Raw genomic sequence first — 11,719 nt, 5'->3', positions numbered from 1 at the left:
CGCTGCGATTGGTCGTGTAAACCAAAAGCCTATCAATAAATAAGAACACATTCCCACGAGTTCCCAAAAAAAATAAATTTGTATCAAATTGGAGCTAGTAACCAATCCCAACATGGAAGTATTGAAAAAACTTATATAAACAAAAAATCTCAAATATCCTTCATCGTGAGACATATAACCATCACTATAAATAAGAACCAGGATTCCTACAGTAGTAATTAGTATTAACATAATAGAAGTAAGTGGGTCAATCAAGTATCCAAATTCTAAAGAAAAATCATTATTGACGGTCCAAGACCATAGATATTGATAGATCGAACTTCCATTTATTTGTTGAATAGACAGTTGAACTGAGAATACCATAGCTATACTTAAGAGTAAAACACTAGGAAAAGCCCATATGCGACGAAGATTTTTTGTTGCTGTCGGAATAAGAATAAGGCCAAATCCCATTGACATAATAACTGGAAGTGGGAGAAGAGGGATTACCCATGCATATTGATATGTATGTTCCATAAGAAAAGAAATTGCAATTTTTACTTCAATTTTTACTTCAATTTTTCTATAAAATTGTTTCCGATTCACCAAACCAATTCTTATCTCTTTCTGAAAGAATAAATAAAAAGAATAAGAAAAAATACTGAAATTCTTAATTTTTCCAAAATTTATCTCATTGAAATAATTAAAAATTAAGAATGGGTTTAGTTGGTTAAATTAAAAAAGTTAATAAAATAACTAGGTAACGAAGTTATTTTATTAACTAAATAAAGATATTTATAAAAATAAAAAAAAAAAAGTGGAATCATTTTACTTTCTATTCATAATTCATTTTTATATTTCTTTAAAACAAAGATGAAACAGCTCTCTTGTTCCATAATTAACTGATTGAGTGAATTCCAATGAAAACCTATGTTTATAAGAAATTATCGAATAGTCCTTACTTCATATAGAACTAAAATTCTAATGACTATAAATTACCTAAGTTTTAGAATGTCTTGTTTAAGAGACTCAGTATTTTTTGTTTTGATTGGAATTCCTTTCCTTTATGGAATACCATTCTGAACTTAATTAACTATTTTCATTTTCCCTTCTTTTTATCCCCCCGTCTTATCTTATATGGGGGATAGGCTTCCATACCATATATCTATATATGGAGTATACTTGATATATAAATAGATATAAATAGATTTAAATGAGAAACCCTTCTATATATTCTATATTATTAAAAAAAAAGTATAAAATATATAAAGAAAAAATGTTAAAAAATTCTTGTTGTCTTATCCGCATTAGACAAAATGAAGTAAAAAATAATTCAAAATTTAAGTATCTTTCAGTATCTAAGTATAAATACTAATAAAAAGAAGAAAGAAGGATTGATTTGCAGCAATAGATGTCTTTCACATACAACTAGAAAAAAGTAATTTCCTTTTTGAATGGCAGTTCCAAAAAAACGTACTTCAATGTCAAAAAAGCGTATTCGTAAAAATATTTGGAAGAAAAAGACTTATTTTTCCATAGTACAATCTTATTCTTTAGTAAAATCAAGATCATTTTCGAGCGGTAATGAGCATCCAAAACCAAAGGGTTTTTCTGGGCAACAAACAAATAATAAGATTTTGGAATAATATGAATTGACTTATCAAAAAAGAATTCCAATTATTTAATAATTTGGATTCTTCTTTGAATGTACTTTTATGTGTCGAATTACTCGGTACAATATTCTTAGAACAAAAAACCCCTCTTATCTTATATATACAAGAAAAAAAAAGTTTTGTTTGGTATACTGTGTGCTAAGTATTCTTTTCCTATCAATGAACTTTTCATAATTTTCCTAATAGAATCCTCATATTCTATTAGGAAAATTATGAAAAGTGGAGTATTCTTACAATAGGACTTACAACTTCCACCTATCTTCTCCAAAATCATAAGGTTAGTAAATCTTATTAATAAGAGCATAAAGACTTTCATTCTAGAAATTTTTAAAAAATCCAAAAAGCCTTTTCTATTTATCCATTTTATTTTAATTTCATCATTAAATAGAAACCCTTTTGGATTTTTTTCATTGTATTGAAAGAATTTTCAAAATGTAAAGGGGAAATTAATTAGAAAAAATTAGTTCTATAATTGCAAGTTAGAAAAAAGAAGTTCCAACTCTTTCAAGCAGTGTTTGTGTTTCTATTGGGCAAAGCAAGAGTTTATTGTAAAAAAAAAAAATGGAAACGATACTACCAAACGAAGTCTATTTTAATGAAAACTCTAATGTTCCTAAATTTTATGGACTTTCCCAATATCGACGATTCCCAAGATAATAGCTATTATTCTTTTAAGTTACCTATTATTTGAAGTTAGCCGCCATGGTGAAATTGGTAGACACGCTGCTCTTAGGAAGCAGTGCTCAAGCATCTCGGTTCGAATCCGAGTGGCGGCATTCTTGAAAAAGAATACAATAGATTAGAAATCAATTCGAAATTTACAATTTTGTAATGGGACCTTCCCCTTATGCTATTTGCAACTTTAGAACATATACTAACTCATATCTCTTTCTCAACGATTTCAATTGTGATTACGATTCATTTTATAACCTTATTAGTTCGTGAACTTGGAGGATTACGCGATTCGTCAGAAAAAGGAATGATAGTTACTTTTTTCTCTATAACAGGATTCTTAGTTTCTCGTTGGGCTTCCTCGGGACATTTTCCATTAAGTAATTTATATGAGTCATTGATCTTCCTTTCATGGGCCCTGTATATTCTTCATACCATTCCTAAAATACAGAACTCTAAAAATGATTTAAGCACAATAACTACGCCAAGTACTATTTTAACGCAAGGCTTTGCCACATCGGGTCTTTTAACTGAAATGCATCAATCCACGATACTAGTACCTGCTCTACAATCTCAGTGGTTAATGATGCATGTCAGTATGATGTTATTAAGCTATGCAACTCTTTTGTGCGGATCCTTATTATCTGCCGCTATTCTAATCATTAGATTTCGAAATAATTTCCATTTCTTTTCTAAAAAGAAAAAAAATGTTTTAAATAAAACATTTTTCTTTAGTGATATTAAATATTTTTATGCAAAAAGAAGTGCTTTAAAAAGAACCTCTGTCCCTTCATTTCCAAATTATTACAAATATCAATTAACGGAGCGTTTGGATTCTTGGAGTTATCGTGTCATTAGCCTAGGATTTACCCTTTTAACCGTAGGTATTCTTTGTGGAGCAGTATGGGCTAATGAGGCCTGGGGATCCTATTGGAATTGGGATCCTAAGGAAACTTGGGCATTTATTACTTGGACCATATTCGCAATTTATTTACATAGTAGAACAAATCCAAATTGGAAGGGTACGAATTCTGCACTTATAGCTTTGATAGGATTTCTTATAATTTGGATTTGTTATTTTGGTATAAATCTATTAGGAATAGGCTTACATAGTTATGGTTCGTTTACATTAACACCTAAATGATTACATAAAATAAAACCTTCATGAAATGAAGGTTTTTACTTTTATGTTTTATTTGAGAACCCCTTGAACGCCTTATCAAAGGGTTCTCAAAAATTCGAGATAGATCTAATTATACTTTTTTACTTATTTCTGCATTATATACTTTTTTACTTATTTCTGCATTAATAGAGCAGACGAGTAAAAAAAAGCAAACCTATTTAGGATAATAATTGGATAAGAGAGCCTCTACCCTGTCAACGGATAGGGAGAGAACAAAATCTGGATAAATACCAATTCCTATTACTGGTAAAAAGATACAGATTAAAATAAAGAGTTCTCGTGGTCCAGAATCCACAAAATTTGCGTTTGGAACATTAAATAGCTTGTATCCATAGAACATCTGGCGTAACATAGATAATAAATAAATAGGAGTTAATATCATTCCAATTGCCATTACAAAAGTAATTAGTGTTTTTGGCATTAACAGAAATTTTGGACTAGTAATTAGTCCAAAAAATACTACTAATTCTGCGACAAAACCACTCATTCCTGGTAAGGCAAGAGAAGCCATTGAAAAGCTACTAAACATGGTAAAAATTTTAGGCATTGGGATAGATATTCCCCCCAGTTCTTCGAGATAAACAAGACGCATTCTATCAGAAGCGGTTCCTGCCAAGAAAAAAAGTGTAGCACCAATAAATCCATGGGATAATATTTGTAAAATAGCTCCATTGAGTCCAATGTTGGTTATGGAACCAATTCCTATAATTATGAAACCCATGTGAGATACAGAGGAATAAGCTATTCTTTTTTTGAAATTTCGTTGACCAAGAGAAGTTGAAGCTGCATAGATTATTTGGATCGCTCCTATTATTACTAACCAGGGCGAAAATAGATAATGAGCATGAGGTAACAATTCCATGTTGATCCGAATCAATCCATATGCTCCCATCTTTAATAATATTCCCGCTAAAAGCATACATGTACTATAATGTGCTTCCCCATGGGTATCTGGTAACCACGTATGTAGGGGTATAATCGGCAATTTGACAGCATAAGCAATAAGGAAGCCAAAATATAAAAGTATTTCCAAGGTTGCAGGGTATGATTGATTAATTAATCTTTCCAAATCTAATCCTGGTTCGTTGGAACCATATAAGCCCATACCCAGAACTCCGATTAAGAAAAAAATGGAACCGCCTGCAGTATACAAAATAAACTTTGTAGCTGAATATAGACGCCTCTTCCCCCCCCACATGGATAAAAGTAAGTAAACAGGAATTAATTCTAACTCCCACATGATAAAAAAAAGTAAAAGGTCTCGCGAAGAAAATAATCCTATTTGACCACTATACATTGCGAGCATCAGGAAATAGAATAATCGCGAATTCCGTGTAATTGGCCAAGCTGCTAAAGTAGCTAAAGTAGTGATAAATCCTGTCAATAAAATAGATCCTAATGAAAGTCCATCGATTCCCAATCTCCAGTGGAAATCGAAGACATCTATCCATTTATAATCCTCCTTTAATTGGATTAAGGGATCCTCCAGTTGGAAATGATAACAGAACGCATAAGTCATTAGAAGGAATTCTAATAAACAAATAGATATAGTATACCACCTAACGACTTTGTTTCCCTTATGAGGTAAAAAGAAAATTAATGAACCTGCAAATATCGGCAAAACAACAAGTATTGTTAACCAAGGAAAATAACTCATGATAAAGTGATAAAGACAAGATACGTTTTGACCAGAAAAGCCCGTGCTCGATTATTTCGAGCACAGGCTTCTTCGGTAAAGAGGAATCAGACGATTCGAGTGAAGTTTTTTGTAACGTATCAATAAGATAGAGCCATGCTACGTGTTGTTTCAGGCCCTAAATAAACGCGGACACTTAAAAAATCTGTCGGGCAGGCAGATTCACATCTCTTACAACCCACACAATCTTCGGTTCTCGGCGCGGAAGCAATTTGCTTGGCTTTACATCCATCCCAGGGTATCATTTCTAATACATCTGTTGGACAAGCTCGTACACATTGAGTGCATCCTATACATGTATCGTAAATTTTTACGGAATGTGACATTGGATCTATAAATTTTTCTTTTCAACATAAAATTTTTCGATCTGGTAAAAATGAAATTAGTACTATAATGAGTCATATGTATTGTAGACACCAGACGAAGCAATGGTTTATCCAAACTTCAAAAAAAAAAATCTATTTTTTAATCTGTTTGTGAGAAAGCGTGAAGAGAGCCAAGAGACTTTAATTTTGGATTTCAACAATAAATAAGAAATAAGAAAGAATTTTACGAATTGTACAGACGAATTCGAATTAGCCAATAAATTGGCTATCGTCTTTTCAATATAAATTATTGCAATATTCAAATTGCAATATCAATGAATTACAAATACAAAAATTCATTTAAGTGAAAAAGAATACTATGCAATAATCTACTAAAAAAAATGGATATTCTCAAATAATACTAAGAAAATAGTATTGATTTCTATTTATTTTAATATGTGCGCCTTTGTTTAGAGGATTCTATGTCTAATTATTCAAAAGTCTAATTATTCAATAAATTAGATTGATTGATACGAGTGGATTTCCTATTACGATGGATGGAAGAAAGAATGGATAGTCCAATAGCGGCTTCAGCAGCTGCAAGGGCTATAACAAAAATTGCGAAAATATCTCCTTTTAATTGGCGACTATCAAATAGATCAGAAAATGTTACGAGATTTAGATTAATTGAATTCAGTATAAGTTCAAGACATATTAGAGCTCTAACCATGTTTCGGCTTGTGATCAATCCATAGATACCAATCGAAAATAAATAGACACTCAAAAAAAGTACATGCTCAAACATCATTAACTAACTCCTTATCAATCTCGATTCATTTCAATATGAGGGCAAGAATTGAACCGATTCAATTAATTACAATAGAACAATTACACAACAAAAGAAAAAAAAAAAAAAAAAAAAGGAGGTATTTGTTGGCAGTAGATGGATTTTACTAAATCAAAATTGTGATTCTTTAGTTATTTATTTTAGATTTGCAATTCTTATAATTTGTACTTTTTCTAAGTTTTCTTATTGCCGAGCCATAGTAATTGCACCTATTAAAGAAACTAGAAGAATTATGGAAATGAGTTCAAACGGAAGATAAAAATCGGTTGCTAAATGAATTCCAATTTGTTGAACATTATTTATGAGACCCTGTTCTACTATTTGGTTTGATCTTGTAGTCCAAAGAATTCCATACCACGACGTATCTGGGATAGTAGTCATTAGTGAAAAAACAATAGTTATACAAACGAGTGAAGTGAACCCATCTCCAATAGTCCAATAATTCTTATCTTTAGACCATTCTGAGCCATTTACGAACATTACAGCGAATATGATCAAGACATTTATGGCTCCCACATAAATAAGAAGTTGTGCGACAGCTACAAAGTAGGAATTTAATAAAAAATAGAATAAGGATATACAAACAAGAACTAATCCCAGCGAAAAGGCAGAATAAATGGGGTTGGTAAGTAATACTACTCCTAGACCCCCTAGTAGAAGAACAAATCCCCCAAATAGCATAAGAATCTCATGTATTGGTCCAGGTAAATCCATTATGGATAAAAAGAAATTAATAGTATAAAATTTTTCATGAACTGACTAAAACTAAAGGATTCAAGGAAGGAAAAAAGGATTAGGGTATTTTTTTGTGTATAAACTTATAGTTATAAATTATATTATATCACGAAAATCTAGTCTGATTTAAAATAAGAAATAATTTCCAATAAGCAGTAGTTTTTCGTTTTTCTTTATAGTTTAATTTTAAAGTTTAATAAAGAATTATTAGATTTTTATAACAGAAAGACAAAATCAAAGTTTAGTAATCAGTAATCGTTCTTGAATTCGAAGATTTTTCTTTGTTTATTTTACTTTCAGACGAATTCCTAATTGTTTGAATTGTGTAATCTCCCATTATGGAGATTGGTAACCGACTTAAAGCAATTTGATTGTAATTCAATTCATGACGATCATAGGTAGAAAGTTCATATTCTTCAGTCATTGATAAACAGCTTGTTGGACAGTACTCAACACAATTGCCACAAAATATACAAACTCCGAAATCAATACTATAATTAAGCAATTGTTTTCTTTTAATATCCTTTTCAAATCTCCAATCCACAACGGGTAAATCTATCGGACATACGCGAACACATACTTCACAAGCAATACATTTATCAAATTCAAAGTGGATTCGCCCTCGGAAACGCTCTGGTGTAATTGATTTTTCATAAGGGTAGTGAATCGTTATAGGTAAACGATTTGTGTGGGATAAGGTAGTTATGAAACTTTGACCTATGTACCTTGTAGCACGTATTGTTTGTTGACCATAACTCATGAACCCAGTTACCATAGGGAACATATTCATTCTAAATATCTATGAAAAAGATATGTTTCTTTCTCTTGTTTGAGAGAGCTTTTGTGTTGAAAATATTCTTACTATTATTGTATTATCTTATTTATAGTGAAACAAGTTGAGAAGAGGTTGTTAATAAGAGATTGCCCAGGGAAATAGGTAAAAGAAATTTCCATCCAAGATTTAATAACTGATCCATTCTCATCCTCGGTAAAGTCCATCTTATTGTGATAGAAATGAAGAGAAATAAATAAGCTTTAGTTAATGTAATAAATATACCCATTGTCATTTCCAAAATTCCAACTGCTTTATTCATTTGGAAAAAATCAAAAAAGGATATATAGGGAATAGATAAATTCCACCCGCCCAAGTAGAGAACTGTTACAAATAAAGAAGAAACTAATAAATTTAGGTAAGAAACAAGATAAAATAAACCATATTTGATACCGGAATATTCAGTTTGGTAACCTGCTACTAATTCTTCCTCCGCTTCTGGTAAATCAAAGGGTAATCTTTCACATTCTGCCAAAGAAGAAATTAAAAAAACCAGAAAACCTATAGGCTGACGCCAAATATTCCATCCAAAAAAACCGTATTTTGACTGTGCTTCAACTATATCAACTGTACTTGAACTGTTAGATAATCATAGTCGGTGATAACATCACAGTTCCCACCGCTATTTCAAAACCGTACATGAAACCTTAGCTTCATACGGCTTCTCTATGATCAGAAAAAGGAAAGGACTGTTTTGTTCCTAGCCCCGGGGGCGTAGATAGAATTAGATAAAATAAAATAGATTTGAAAGTCCTAAATTAGACCAAAGGAATTCCGTCTGCTAGAATAAGAAAAAGCGCTTCCGAATTGATCTCATCCTTTATAATATAATGAAAATTTTTCTTTGTTCAGTAATAACTTAATCTTGGAATAAAACACTTGTTACTTGTTATAGGAATTCAATTAATAAATGGAAAGAGTTGGGTATTAGTTCATGAGCAATTCTGCATGAATATGGATAGAGGAAGGAAATAATGAAAATTTTTTCTAGTGCACTCCATATCTTTTTTACTATTCTTCTTTCCCCAGGGAGGGGGTATTTAAAAAGAAAAAATGGATAAAGGGTTAATTCGTTCTTGATAGCCATTTCCTTAACAAGTGAATGGGAACATACTCTGGATCGGAATCCGAAGAAAGTACTACTTGATAATTTCTACAAATTGCAAGTCCTTATTATGATTCCTTTTATGGGCAAAAATCTCTAATGTTTTAGATTTTCCATTACTAATCCTTTATGTACTTTAGTGTTCCTAACCCTTCACTAACTTTTGGTGGATTCTTCTTATGGATTATTAAGTTATAGTAATAACTAGGAGTATTCTAGTAATGGAATTCCATATCGTGAATCCTTTATTCTTGGCCGCTTCAAGATATGATGACTAATTAAAAAATATCAACCTTGGGATAAAGAGTTTACACTGCTTATGTTTACTTCCACTTTTTTCTTGTACGTAGGAAATGAGATTTTTTCTTTTTACTACAAATTTATAAGCTGTTTTGTTTCACTCATATAGCTATCTAGTTTAACTTACCAACCCAAATACTAAATAAGAAAAGGAATATAAATAGTTAATGGATTTTATAGGAAAAAGATCTATTTTAACGAATCACACGTAGAGATATTGCTAGCACACAAAAAGTTAATGGTATTTCATAACTAATGGATTGAGCAGCAGCTCGTAGACCGCCTGAAAAAGAATATTTATTATTTGAGCTATATCCTGCCATAAGAAGACCAATAGGAGCTATACTTGAAATGGCAATCCATAAAAAAACACCAATACTAAGATCGGCTAAAACAAAATGATATCCCAAAGGGATAACTAAAAAACTTAATAAAACTGATATGACTGCTATAGAGGGTCCAATGCTAAATAAAGAAATATCTCCTCGGGATGGCAGAATATCTTCTTTAAAAAGTAGCTTAGTCCCATCTGCTATAGCTTGAAGCAGGCCCAGGGGGCCAGCATATTCAGGACCAATACGTTGTTGTATCGACGCAGATATTTCTCTTTCTAACCACACAATTACGAGTACCTCTATTGTTATTCCCAAAAGGAGGGTCAAAATGGGTAGAATCGATATCAGTCCATAGACTTCTTTTAATAATTCCAATTTCGAAAAAGAATTGATAGTTTCTACCTCTACCCTATCTATTATCATTTCAACGATCAACTTCCCCCATAATGATATCTATACTACCTAATATCGTCATGATATCAGCCAATTTCATTTTTTTAACTAGCTGAGGAAGAATTTGCAAATTAATAAACCCGGGTGGACGGATTTTCCATCTCCAGGGGAAAAGGCTATCATCTCCTACTAGATAAATCCCTAATTCACCTTTTGGGGCTTCTACTCTTACATAAAGCTCTTGTCTTGACAATTCAAAATTGGGCGAAGGTTTTTTACCAAGAAATTTATACTCAAAATCATTCCATTCAGAATTATTTTCTTTCTTAAAGCGTCGGACTTCTAAATTTTCATAAGGTCCTCCAGGAATTTTTTCTACAGCTTGTTGAATTATTTTGATGGATTCCCTCATTTCACCAATTCGTACTAAATAGCGAGCTAACGAATCCCCTTCTTTTTGCCATTGGACTTTCCAATCAAATTGGTTGTAAGACTCATAAGGATCTACTTTACGAAGATCCCATTGTATTCCAGAAGCTCGTAACATCGGTCCCGATAAGCCCCAATTTACTGCTTCTTCTCCGCTAATAAAACCTACTCCTTCAACTCGCTCTAAAAAAATTGGATTCTGTGTAATAAGTTGTTGATATTCAACAACTCCGCGTAAAAAATAATCACAGAAATCTAAACATTTATCGATCCATCCATAAGGTAGATCGGCGGCTACTCCTCCGATGCGAAAGTAATTGTGCATCATTCGCATACCTGTAGCAGCTTCAAATAGATCATATATTAATTCTCATCTCTCTAAAAATATAGAAAAAAGGAGTCTGTGCGCCGAGATCCGCCATAAAAGGTCCAAGCCATAGCAAGTGAGAAGCTATCCGGCTTAATTCTAACATAATTACCCTAATATAGCTGGCTCTTTGTGGTATTTGAATATTCTCCAAGAATTCTGGTGCATTTACTGTTATTGCTTCTGTAAACATAGTAGCTAAATAATCCCACCTTGTTACATAAGGTAAGTATTGTATAATAGTTCGGTTTTCCGCGATTTTTTCCATTCCTCTGTGTAAATACCCTAATATGGGTTCACAATCAATAACATCCTCACCATCGAGAGTAACGATCAGTCGAAGAACACCATGCATTGATGGGTGTTGAGGGCCCATATTGACTATCATGAGATCTTTTCTTGTAAGCGGTAGACTCATATCCTTTCTTCCTTAATTCATTATTCCATGAAAATGGATTATTCCATGAATTCCTCAAAGCGAGGCTCATCAAAATGAAAAATCTAAGACTACTATAAGACTACTAAAAAAATAATAAAACAAGAAAAAAATTTGAACGATTAAATTACTGCTCCCGAATATTCAACTGACCGATTAATTTCTTATAACGTACTCTATTTTTCTTTGCCAAATAAGCCAGCAAACGTCGACGTTTTCCCAAAAGTCTTCGTAGACCTCTTTCCGATGAAAAATCTTTTTTGTGTAATTCCAAATGTGAAGCAAGTCTCCGTATCTTATTGGTGAAACTGAATACTTGAAATTCAACAGAACCCCTGTTTTCTTCTTTTTCTTCTTTAACCATAAATCCAAAAATTTTTCTACCTCCTTTCTTTTTCATGTATTTTTCTGATCAGGAAAAATACAAAATTA

This window comes from Triticum urartu, unplaced genomic scaffold, assembly GCF_056163025.1.
Source record: "Triticum urartu cultivar PI428250 unplaced genomic scaffold, HENAU_Tu73 scaffold1, whole genome shotgun sequence".
Classification (NCBI taxonomy): Eukaryota; Viridiplantae; Streptophyta; class Magnoliopsida; order Poales; family Poaceae; genus Triticum; species Triticum urartu.
The sequence above is the reverse complement of the archived record's forward strand: the minus strand, read 5'-3'. Positions refer to the sequence as shown.